Source organism: Nerophis lumbriciformis, linkage group LG18 (assembly GCF_033978685.3).
Source record: "Nerophis lumbriciformis linkage group LG18, RoL_Nlum_v2.1, whole genome shotgun sequence".
Taxonomy (NCBI): Eukaryota; Metazoa; Chordata; class Actinopteri; order Syngnathiformes; family Syngnathidae; genus Nerophis; species Nerophis lumbriciformis.
In genome coordinates this window covers 36,902,501-36,915,483 of record NC_084565.2, presented here as the reverse complement: position 1 = coordinate 36,915,483, position 12,983 = coordinate 36,902,501, and the positions used below count along the sequence as shown (strand labels likewise).

Genomic DNA, 12,983 nt, shown 5'->3' with positions numbered 1-12,983 from the left:
TGTTAGCTCAGCTGCCTTTTTGCAACTCCTGCCGCCAGCACCGACGGAGTGGGACATTTTGTGGATGCGCCGCACAAACGAGGGAGCAAATTTGAAAGGCGACACTGGCAGGGCCCCGCTAGGTGTGAAAGTGACAGGCAGTGACTGAACCTTATTCACACTCACTCGCTCACGCTGACCTTTCGCTGGAAGGGATGCAGATTGCACACCCGGCCACACTCGCAGTAAACACACCCAACTTGTGTTTGCTCATGCGTGGACTTGGAACGGTGATGTGGTGGTCATAAACCTCCATGCAGAAGGAAATGGAATTAGGGGTGCCGGCTTTTGTTTTTGAATGATGCATGACACATTAGGACAGGGCGATATGGCTAAAAACTGTATCACAATGTAAGTCTTTTATATCGGTCTATCGATGATTATTGATTTTTTTCATGACCTATTGAAAATAAAGACCAGGAGAAAAATATATTTAATGTAAACATTTTTATTTGAAATATAACCTTCCTCTGATTATACTCAATTTGTGTAAACAGAATTCTAAAACAAACTAGATGAGGCAATTCCTGTGTGAATGCTCCAATGTTGCAGTTAAACTGAAATCCTGGAATTTTTAAAAAAAATTGTTGAAGGAGAGCACACAATTTCCCAAACAGGCTGAATATTTTGAAGTTGGAACAGTTTGAATCAGATGAAAAATGTGGGAGTTGTGGAACTTTGAAGAATGTCCCATTGATTTCAATGGGGATTTCAGAAAAGATTGGGAATTTCGGGAAAAGCGGGAATTTTTTGAAATGGGTAAACCACTTGAATGTTCTGAATGAGCTGAAATGGTTGGTGTTGAAATGTTTCAAATTGGTCGAGAAATGTTGAAGTAGTAACATGTTGAATTTAGAAATCTTACTACTGAATTCCTGGAATTTTGGGAAATACTGGGAATTTTTCCAGTTCAAAAAACAACTTTGTTTTTTGTCCTGATTAAGAGGAATGTTTTGATGGTGGAACGGTTGAAATGCGTTGAAAAATGTGGACGCAGTAGTCGCCAGAAAAAAGGGTGGAAATAGGGCTTTGGAAAGCCAGGAATTCTGGAAAATCCTGGAATTTTTTGAAATTGGAAAAAATTTCCAGCTTGGTGGAATGTGTTGAAGGTGGAATGTGTTGAAGGTGGAATGGTTTGAATCGGTTGAAAAATGTGGAAATGGTGGAAGTTTGAAAAATGGCCAATTCATTTTGAATGGGAAAAATGTCCCGGAAAACCTGGAAATCTGGGAATTTTTGGAATTTGTCAAGGGAAAGCCCGTGATTCCCGAAGAGGCTGAACAGTTTGAAGTTGGAACGGTTTGAATCGAGTGAAAAATGTGGAAGATAGACCGCGCCAAAATCTGGAGAAGAAGAAGAAGTTTAATAAATAGATGAATTTTGGTGTAGAAAACCATGTGTGAATGCTTTGGAGCATTCACACAATAACAATAACCTCTTTAAATGAATGCTTAATTCATTGTTACAAAATAGTGCAAAGTGTGAAAATGTAAAAACCTGAGAAGAACTATTTTCTGCAGGTTTAGAGCCAGGAAATTACGGCTGTGCTCTAAAGCACAGGTGTCAAACTCAAGGCCCGGGGGCCAGATCTGGCCCGCTACATCATTGTATGAGGCCCGCGAAAGCCTGGGAAAAATTAATGTTAATAAAATACTTCATTTAAAAAAAAACCATTAACTTCTTAAGGCCCCAGCTGTTTGTTTACATGCTTTTTTTATTTCTCTTTCCTATTTGGGCTTATTGGACCCTAATTAGAATAAAAACTAAGAATCATATTTTGATATGATGTATTAGTCCATAAGTACACAAACGTGTACTTCATCTTTAGTGACATGCTAATTCTAATTTTTACACTTTTTTTCCCCCAAATTCCATTATATGTTATACTCTTCTGACACCACCAGATAGCAGTATAAGTGTCCACATAAGTCGCCATAAGACCCCAATTCAGTAGTGTACACAATTTTGGAAATAAGAGCTAAAAGGTGCTGTCCACGCATGTGGCCACCAAGCCTTTAGAGGTGTAAATGCGATGTGGCCCTCAATGAAACGAGTTTGACACCCCTGCTCGAAAGGGTGAGTGCGACTCAGATGGTGTGGTATTACCGGTCTCGGTGTGGACGAGCGCTTTGCTAAATTTACAGACCACATTGGTCTGACTATGGTCTGTTCGAGAGAGGAAAAAATCCCCAAAACTGCCATAGGTGACTTTTCCTGTTTTATCAACAATTTAAATTACCGCAATTTTCGGAGTATAAGTCGCACCGGAGTATAAGTCGCACCTGCCGAAAATGCATAATAAAAAAGGAAAAAAACATATACAAGTCACACTGGAGCCCAACCAAACTATGAAAAAAAACTGCGATTTATAGTCCGAAAAATACGGTAGTTTAATTCTCTACTCACCCCACACAAAATCAACTACAAGAGACAAGAATACGGCTCAACCAAACTTGACAGTTGATACTGTTACCTGATTGTCAGTGTGCCCCCCCTACCCCCCTCTCCCTTTTGGAGGGGGGGGGGGGGGCGGCACAGGTCGCTAGCGATTAGCGTGTTAGATGCCAGGTAGGGATCTGCGTACTAGTTGTCGGCTAGCGATTAGTGTACTAGTTCTCTGTTCACGATTAGAATGTTAGCTGTCAGCCGGCGATCAATAGCCTGGTTGTCAGTTAGCAATTGGACCGTTAGTTGTCAACTAGCGATTGGTGCGTTTGTTGTCAGCTAGCGATTGGTGCGATATTTGTCAGTTAGCGATTAACACGCCCGTTGCCAGCTTGCGATTAACACTCCAGTTGTCAGCTTGCGATTATTGTGTTAAGTTGTCACTAGCAATTAGTGCTCTAGTTGCCCGCTGACGAGTAGAACGCTAGTTGCCAGCTAAATATTAACCGTGCAACGCCGTTATTATTTGAATATAGTTAGTATTGCGCAATATTTACATACCTTTAGGACAAGTCTATCGCAAAATACAATCATAATTTCATACAAGATACAAATTTATTCGGGTTGGGCCTTCATGAATTCATTTGAATACATTTAAATTTGAATGCATCATAAACACTGACCAAGAAGAATGCACTTATTGTTTCTACACAACTCTTCTTTTGTGTGTGTGTGTGTGTGTGTGTGTGTGTGTGTGTGTGTGTGTGTGTGTGTGTGTGTGTGTGTGTGTGTGTGTGTGTGTGTGTGTGTGTGTGTGTGTGTGTGTGTGTGTGTGTGTTCTGGCAATGCTTACTTAATGGGGACATGGCTCTGTTTACACAGTCACCTTTAGGGGACCTCTGACGGTATGGGGACAAAAAAACAGGTCCCCTAAGTCAGTGTTTTTCAACCTTTTTTGAGCCAAGGCACATTTTTTGCGTTGAAAAAATGCGGAGGCACACCACCAGCAGAAATCATTAAAAAACGAAACTCAATTGACAGTAAAAAGTCGTCGCAATTGTTGGGTATGACTTTAAACCAAGCATGCATCACTATAGCTCTTGTCTCAAAGTAGGTGTACTGTCACCACCTGTCACATCACGCTGTGACTTATTTTGAGGTTTTTGCTGTTTTCCTGGGGGGGGGGGCACAGGTCCGGTGGCCATGGATGAAGTGCTGGCTGTCCAGAGTCGGGACCCAGGGTGACCTGTGCATCGGTTGGGGACATCTCGGGATGGTCTCCTGCTGGCCCCATTATGGACTGGACTCTCACTATTCTGTTAGATCCACTATGGACTGGACTCTCACAATATTATGTTAGATCCACTATGGACTGGACTCTCACTATTATGTTAGATCCACTATGGACTGGACTCTCACAATATTATGTTAGATCCACTATGGACTGGACTCTCACAATATTATGTTAGCTCCACTATGGACTGGACTTCCACAATATTATGCTAGACCCACTCGACGCCCATTAAATCCGGTCTCCCACATCTGCGGTCCTCTCCAAGGTTTCTCATAGTCATTCACATTGACATCCCACTGGGTTGTGAGTTTTTCCTTGCCCTTATGTGGGCTCTGAACCGGGGATGTTGTTGTGGCTTGTGCAGCCCTTTGAGACACTTGTGATTTAGGGCTATATAAATAAACATTGATTGATTGATTGATTGATAGTGTGTCACTCCCATTTCCTGCATTGCTTGGTTACCAGAGAGCCAATGCTTTTGTTCATGCAACCAACCTTGCTTCTCAACTTCGGGTTTCTTCCGACGAAGAAGGAAAAAACGTATTTATTGATATCTATCGCGACATGTATTGATATGGTTTTATCGCCCATGACCATTTGGAAGCACTGCCCTGCTTTTATAGCTACCTTGGAAGTGTAACCTAATAAAACATGGCACTTGATAGTCATTGACCTAGTTTTTGTTATCAATGTAGTTGGAAGTAGTATAATGTTTGGTTATGCCTTTTCACTTGAAAATCTGTAGTGTCATGATAATACTGTCCTCATTTGTTTACGTGACAGAAGTCTTCTGCAAAACAAGGGAACATTTGTCAAAATGTGATGTGTTTTCACAATAGAGGTGGGATTGTTTTACGTTTTCAAAGAGCCACCGAGGATAGGAATGTGAAGGGTGGACTGTGGAATGCGTTGTCACATGCGCAGGTACGCCACATGTGTGACGACAACGCGCAAGCATGCGCTCGTCATACGCGTCGACGGAGCCTGGTGGAGAGGCTGCAAACTCTCTTGTCAGTGCCTGCAGTGTGTGAATGTCAAATAGCAGTCTAGAAAGAGAGAGAGAGAGGCCTGATTGCAGAGCTTATGCAGAACCATGCATGGAGTCCCTTTCAGCCTCACAGCAGCTTGTTGTTTATCCATGCCATGCTTCCCATTTGTTAGCCATTCTGTAGATTGTATACATTGTATTATAGCTGTGGGGTTTGACTTTGTAGATTATTTAGATTTTTTTTTTTTTTTAACCGATTTTCCTTGACAAAAGGTGACGTTTACCATGTATTGTGTAACTGGCAAGTAGTGGTGGCATTTCAGTCACTCCATGAGTCAGCTGACTTGTGCACGCGTTTGTCAAAATTGCTTGGCTGCCCAAACGCCAGTGTTTCTTATACATTTGTTTATTTGTGGCAGGCTGCCGCTAAAAGATGACCGTATTTTTCGGACTATAAGGCGCACTTAAAATCCTTTCATTTTCTCAAAAATCGTCAGTGCGTCTTATAACCAGGTGCGCCTAATGTATCAGAATCAGAATCAGCTTTATTGTCATTACGCAAGGTAACGAGATTGAGGCCATTCCATACAGTGCGATGTGTGCATGCTAGAAAAACAATGTGCAAATATATAAAAATTTAAAAAATGTAGAAGTGCAATGAATATGGTGTGAAATGAATATATACATGAAAAAACAAAACAAAAACAGGGTGGTTGGTGGAATGGGTTATTGCACCGAAGAGAAGGCAGTTATGAGGGACAATGGGGCAGTCCGTTCAGGATGGTTATGGCCCTGGGGAAGAAGCTGTTCTTTAGCCTGTTTGTTTTGGTTTTAATGCACCTGTAGCGCTTCCCAGAGGGCAGCAGGTGGAACAGGTCAGAGCCAGGGTGGGTGCTGTCCTTGATGATGGCACTGGCTCTGTTGAGGCAGCGGGAGGTGTAGATGTCCGTCAGAGAGGGGAGAGGGCGGCCGATGATCTTCTGAGCCGTCTTGACCACTCTTTGCAGCCTCTCCCTGTCTGCTGCAGTGCAGCTGCCGTACCATACCGTAATACAGTAGGTCAGCAGGCTCTCGATGGACGAGCGGTAGAAGGTCAGCAGCAGGTCAGGCTTCAGGTTGTACTTCCCGAGGACTCTAAGGAAGTGTAGCCGCTGCTGAGCCTTCTTGATGATTGATGTGGTGTTGACTGTCCAGGAGAAGTCATTAGAGATGTGGACTCCAAGGTACCTGAAGGTGTGGACCCTCTCTACACGCTCGCCGTTGATGTAGAGAGATGATTCTGGTTGTGCTTACCGACCTCGGAGCTATTTTATTTGGTACATGGTGTAATGATTAGGGATGTCCAATAATATCGGACTGCCGATATTATCGGCCAATAAATGCTTTAAAATGTAATATCGGAAATTATCGGTATCTGTTTCATAATTATCGGTATCGGTTTCAAACAGTAAAATTTATGACTTTTAAAAACGCCACTGTGTACGCGGACGTAGGGAGGAGTATAGAGCGCCAATAAACCTTAAAGGCACTTCCTTTACTACTCAGTGGCCTAGTGGTTAGAGTGTCCGCCCTGAGATCGGTAGGTTGTGAGTTCAAACCCCGGCCGAGTCATACCAAAGACTACAAAAAATGGGAGCCATTACCTCTCTGCTTGGCACTCAGCATCAAGGGTTGGAATTGGGGGTTAAATCATCAAAAATGATTCCCGGGCGCGGCCACCGCTGCTGCCCACTGCTCCTCTCACCTCCCAGGGGGTGATCAAGGGGATGGGTCAAAAGCAGAGGACAAATTTCACCACACCGAGTGTGTGTGTGACAATCATTGGGACTTTAACTTAACTTTGCGTGGCGGCCCAGTCACATAATATCTACGGCTTTTCACACACACAAGTGAATGCAATGCATCAGCCATACAGGTCACACTGAGAGGGTGGCCGTATAAACAACTTTAAAACTGTTACAAATATGCGCCACACTCTGAACCCACACCAAACAAGAATGACAAACGCATTTCGGGAGAACATCCGCACCGTAACACAACGTAAACACAACAGAACAAATACCCAGAATCCCTTGCAGCACTAACTCTGCCGGGACGCTACAATATACACCCCCCGCTACCCGCTACCCCCGCCCACCTCAACCTCCTCATGCTCCCTCAGGGAGAGCATGTCCCAAATTCCAAGCTGCTGTTTTGAGGCATGTCAAAAAAAATAATGCACTTTGTGACTTCAATAATATATATGGCAGTGCCATGTTGGCACTTTTTTTCCATAACTTGAGTTGATTTATTTTGGAAAACCTTGTTACATTGTTTAATGCATCCAGCAGGGAATCACAACAAAATTAGGCATAATAATGTGTTAATTCCACGACTGTATATATTGGTATTGGTTGATATCGGAATCTGTAATTAAGAGTTGGACAATATCGGATATCGGCAAAAAAGCCATTATCGGACATCTCTAGTAATGATGAGTGTGACTAGTAGATGGCAGGCACACATAAGGGATACATTTAAACTGCAAGATGACGCCTGTAAACAACACCAAAACTTTGAATGTTCCATTGAGAATATAGAAAATTACAAACCGCGCTCAAAAATCTGTCAAAATGTTTTTAGTACGACTTCGGTAAGCTATGAAGCCGCACCGCTTGATGGATTGTCGGCGCATTAAACATACGAGTATTATTATGGTGTGTGTATAAGGACCGCAAAATGGCACCTATTAGCAGACATATTACCTGCCGTTTTGTTTCGCAATGTTATGCAAAACCAACTTTTCTTACCTTCTGGTACCTGCTGATGTGTAGTTGGGATCTGCATAAGTCCTGAAAATGTGCGCGCGTCCGCAATTTCTCTATCTTCTTATGTGGCATTCATCCTCCGCTGTTGCCATTTTTAATATAAAGTAGTGTAAAGTTCTTACTTATCTGTCAGTAGACTAGCTATTAGAGCGCTAAAAACTGTAGTGGGTTTGCATAATTCACCCATGGAACTTTAGTCATCAGAGGGTTCTGGTTGGACGGTTTTTCACGGGACACCCAACAAGGTAAAGAGTTGTATTTACTTTTAAGGTGGTTAACTTATTTTAAAGCTTGTCTGACAGTTAATACTGCAAAGTTGCAGTATTAGTGCCGCTGTTGCCCCTTTTTTTCAAGTCGCATGGCAGTGAAGAAGAAAAACCATTAGCTGTGCAGTCAAAGGTTTGGAACAGATAAATTGGCTCTCCGTGATCATATGTGGGAGGAATTGTTTTTGACTTGCCACTGTCGTTCTTCAGACGCTTCCAAAAACGCTGCGGACATGTAGAAGAAGAGCGTGTCGCCTCACAGACTATTGGCGCCACAGGTTCTCCTCCATTCCGTTCCAGATCACGTCGGTTTTGTAATGACTCAGAAGACGGGGGCGTCTTCTCTTATCGCCATGCATCTTTTTTGAAGGCTCGAAGCCTGAGCTGCGTGGGCGTTGGAAGGAGCTGTTCTGTTTCGTCCGGGATGGCATCCGAGACGTTGTGACTAAACAGCGGACAAGCCGAAACGAGAGCTTCAGTCATTACATGTTGACACTGTACCTGACAATGTGACACTAGCATCTCTTCCTTTTCCTGGGTTGTTCCGGGTTGTTTTGAACTCTGGACAATGTGATCATGAAAGGTCAGCAAGAGGTTTTAAAGTTTACATTGCCGGGCAGAAAACGTTATAATGCTGTGTTTGTTCTGAGCTTCGTACCCCTCACTACCCGCGGTGATATCAGTCTGAAGCGGATGAGAGCATCTTAACCCCCAACTGACGTCCAAAAGTCTGCCAGCATGCAGCATTTCTCTCATCTTTAATGCAGCGTGGTTGTTTCCCTGGATTGTGGCGACACCTAGTGGCCATACCAGCAGTCATATTATGCAGGCAAATTGTGATAAAGAACACTATTTTGTGCAGGGGTGCTCACACTTTTTCTGCAGGCTAGCTACTTTTCAATTGATCAAGTCGTGGGGATCTACCTCATTCATATATATAATTTATATTTACTTATTTATGAAATATATGTTTTTGTTAACAAGTTAAAGGTCTTTAATGATAATGCAAGCATGTTTAACACATATAGTTAATATTGTTAATACATTAAAGGTGTTTAATGATAATACAAGTATGTTTAATACATATAGTTAATATTGTTAACAAGTTAAAGGTCTTTAATGATAATGCAAGCATGTTTAACACATATAGTTAATATTGTTAATACATTAAAGGTGTTTAATGATAATACAAGTATGTTTAATACATATAGTTAATATTGTTAACAAGTTAAAGGTGTTTAAAGATAATGCAAGTATGTTTTACACATATAGTTAATATTGTTAACAAGTTAAAGGTGGTTAAAAATAATACAAGCATGTTTAACACAAATAGTTAATATTGTTAACAACTTAAAGGTGGTTAAAGATAATACAAGCATGTTTAACACATATAGTTAATATTGTTAACAACTTAAAGGTGGTTAAAGATAATACAAGCATGTTTAACACATATAGTTAATATTGTTAACAAGTTAAAGGTGGTTAAAGATAATACAAGCATGTTTAACGCATATAGATTCCTTTCTTTCATGAAGACAAGAATATAAGTTGGTGTATTACCTGATTGTGATGACTTGCATTGATAGGAATCAGACAGTGGTGCTGATAATGTCCGCATTTTCGAATAGAGGAGAAAAAAAGTCCTCCTTTCTGTCCAATACCACATGGAAGTGGTTGGTTTTTGGCATCTTATTTGTCCAGCTTCCGTACTCCTTTGTATACACTTTACAAGAAATACATTGTCGGCAAACTCCGTAGCTTGCTAGCTTGTGCACGCCAGCTTTCTGAGACTCTTATTTTGGTAGCGCAGGCAGGATGAAGCAGAGCTTTTATTGTGCAACTGTGCAGTCGGTCTTTGGAGTTTTGACGACAGGTACGGCGCCAGAGTCTGTTGAAATAAAGTGTTTCTCGCCTTCCAGACGGTAATTTTAATGAGCTGGCAGCAGCCAGCGTCATCTCAGAAGACCCTCGGGTGCCGTGAATGTCAATCAAGTGACGAAAGTGACGTCATAGTGAAGATTTATGATCACTCATTTTTAGGACTATTTTTTTAATGCCTGGCTGGTGATCGACTGACACACCCTCCGAGATCGACCGGTAGCTCGCGATCGACGTAATGAGCACCCCTGATTTTGTGACTAGGTCAGACATTTACCTTCCCTCTCATTTCCCGTTTGCAGGAAACGTGCATCAGCTTCTGAGTGAGACGCACGACGAAGAAGACCGCGACGCACAGCGAGAGGCTCGACGCTCGCCCCCACCATCATGCTCATCTGACACACAAACCGGTAAATGTGCAACACCTGTGAGTGTGTTAGTTTGCCTGAGGGGCGCTAAGCTCACATTTTGCAACCGTGCAGCCGTTGTAACGTGTTTGCATTTCAAACGGCCGATCAGCACCAACATTTGCTTTACATAAATAGGGTGTGCCTAGTAATGTAACACACGTCGATGTATAAAGTGAACATTTTATTCCTGCTCTGTTGGACCATTGGGAATAAATTTGACATAAGTTATTTTTGTTTTGTTTTGTAGTTTCTTTCAATGTTAATTTAAATAACCATCTTAAGGCTGTTTGTTTACATGCTTTTTTTTTCTTCTCTTTGCTATTTGGGCTTATTGGACCCTAATTAGAATAAAAACTAAGAATCATCTTTTGATATGATGTACTTAGTCCATAAATACACAAATGTGTACTTAATGTTTAGTGACATGCTAATTCTTATTTTTACACTTTTTTTTTCTCCAAATTTCATTATATGTTATACTCTTCTGACACCACCAGATGGCAGTATAAGTGTCCACATAAGGGCCATAAGACCCCAATTCAGTAGTGTACACAATTTTGGAAATAAGAGCTAAAAGGTGCTGTCCACGCATGTGGCCACTAAGGCCTTTAGAGGTTTTAAAGCAGCATTTAAATACAAGAAACATTACATTTCATTGACTTTATATTAGTGAAGTGAAGTGAATTATATTTATATAGCGCTTTTCTCTAGTGACTCAAAGCGCTTTTACATAGTGAAACCCAAGATCTAAGTTACATTTAAACCAGTGTGGGTGGCACTGGGAGCTGGTGGGTTAAGTGTCTTGCCCAAGGACACTACGGCAGTGACTAGGATGGCGGAAACGGGGATCGAACCTGGAACCCTCAAGTTGCTGGCACGGCCACTCTACCAACTGAGCTATACCGCCCCATTTATTAGTGCTGTCCAACAATTTTTTTATTATACTTTTCAATATTGGTTAATCATGATTATTCACAGTAAATTGCTTGCACAATTTAGATAACCCTAACAAAATATATTTTGACACAAATTAAATTTGGTTGCCAAAACATTTAAATGTTACATGTAGATGTAGGTCCTTTTTTTTTTTTTTTTGGCTTAAAACTTGCCAGCGGGCGCACTAGTCTTTGCACTGGCGTGTGCGTTGACCTGAACACTGATCGTGTAACAATCCGCACTGCCTTTTAGGTAACCATCCACGATGTTAAGAGATTTCTATGAGGATTTTCCTCTTTTCTGACTTATGAATGTTGTTAGAATGTTGGATACCCGAGCTAAACAATGCCAAGGCGTCAAATCAGAAGGTTAATGCATTTGGGTGCAAGCTTGCACACAGTTTTAGATGCCACTGAACGCTGTGTTTTTTTTGAACAGCGAGCCCAGTGTGATGTCACAGTGGTGTTGGACGTACTTACCGTACAGTATGTGGGCATTTCTAGTACATATTGCCGATTTTACACGGCACTGTTTTGTCAACATGCTAAGTACACAATTGGATTAGCCTCTAAACAGTGTGCGTGTGCGTGTGCGTGTGCGTGTGTGTGTGTGTGTGTGTGTGTGTGTGTGTGTACATACAGTACAGGCCAAAAGTTTGGACACACCTTCTCATTCAATGCAATGTTTTCTTTATTTTCATGACTATTTACATTGTAGATTGTCACATCAAAACTATGAATGAACACATGTGGAGTTATGTACTTAACAAAAAAAGGTGAAATAACTGAAAACATGTTTTATATTCTAGTTTCTTCAAAATAGCCACCCATTGCTCTGATTACTGCTTTGCACACTCTTGGCATTCTCTCAATGAACTTCAAGAGGTAGTCACCTGAAATGGTTTTTACTTCACAGGTGTCATAGTTTTGATGCCTTCAGTGACAATCTACAAAACGCATTGAAATGAGGTGTGTCCAAACTTTTGGCCATCCATTTTCTACTGCTTGTTCCCTTATATACTGTGTGTATATATATATATATATATATATATATATATATATATATATATATATATATATATATATATATATATATATATACTGTGTATATATATATATATATATATATATATATATATATATATATATACATTAGGTCAGGAAAAAACATCCCTACAAGCCTGCTTTCCCCGCTCATCAGGGGATTTTTTTTTTGAGCAGGGAAACCTGCGAAACAGCCTTGTAGGGATGATATAGCTACATACATACACTTATATATGTGTATATATATATATATATATATCCCTACAAGCCTGTTCCGCAGGTTTCCCTGCTCAAAAAAAAATCCCCTGACGAGCGGGGAAACCTGCAGAACAGGCTTGTAGGGATGATATAGCCTTTAGTGTTTTTTCCTGACCTTATATGCGCACACACAGTTGGGCCAGTTGGGGTTTCTCTCCTTAAAAGCCGCCACTGTCCTCTTAATAAATAAATATATATATATATATATATATGACGTCACACTCGCGTCGCGCTGCTGCTCCAGTTGGCCTTTTTCCCCTTAAAAGCATTTATTTATATATATATATATATATAGTTGGCCTTTTTCCCCTTAAAAGCATTATATATATATATATATATATATATATATATATATATATATATATATATATATATATATATATATATATATATATATAATGCTTTTAAGGGGAAAAAGGCCAACTGGAGCAGCAGAGCGACGCGAGTGTGACGTCATGCTCACTGCAGCTTGCTCATCGCAGACATCGAGGGACAGAAGTAGACTCTCTAATCAAGAGTACAGTCGACAATAACAACAGAGAAAGATGCCAGATTTGTTGCTGGTTGTTTTTAATAAAGAAACAATCACTAAAAGTCTTTAGACACTTGAAAAATTCTCAACAAAGTACATTGTTCAATAAGCAGCAGCAATTGAGAATGGAGCAAAACGATATCATAT

At 40.9% G+C, this 12,983-nt stretch overlaps 1 protein-coding gene across 4 annotated transcripts in view; it reads left to right on the top strand.

Moving 5' to 3' along the window:
* Window positions 1-12,983, top strand: part of ralgps2 (Ral GEF with PH domain and SH3 binding motif 2) — a 158,121-nt gene that overhangs the window by 47,827 nt on the left and 97,311 nt on the right. For all 4 annotated transcript variants that reach the window (XM_061978275.2, XM_061978272.2, XM_061978274.2 and 1 more), the window contains exon 2: window positions 9,960-10,067. The gene's annotated coding sequence lies outside the window, so the exon portion shown is untranslated. The remainder of the gene's footprint in view (window positions 1-9,959; window positions 10,068-12,983) is intronic.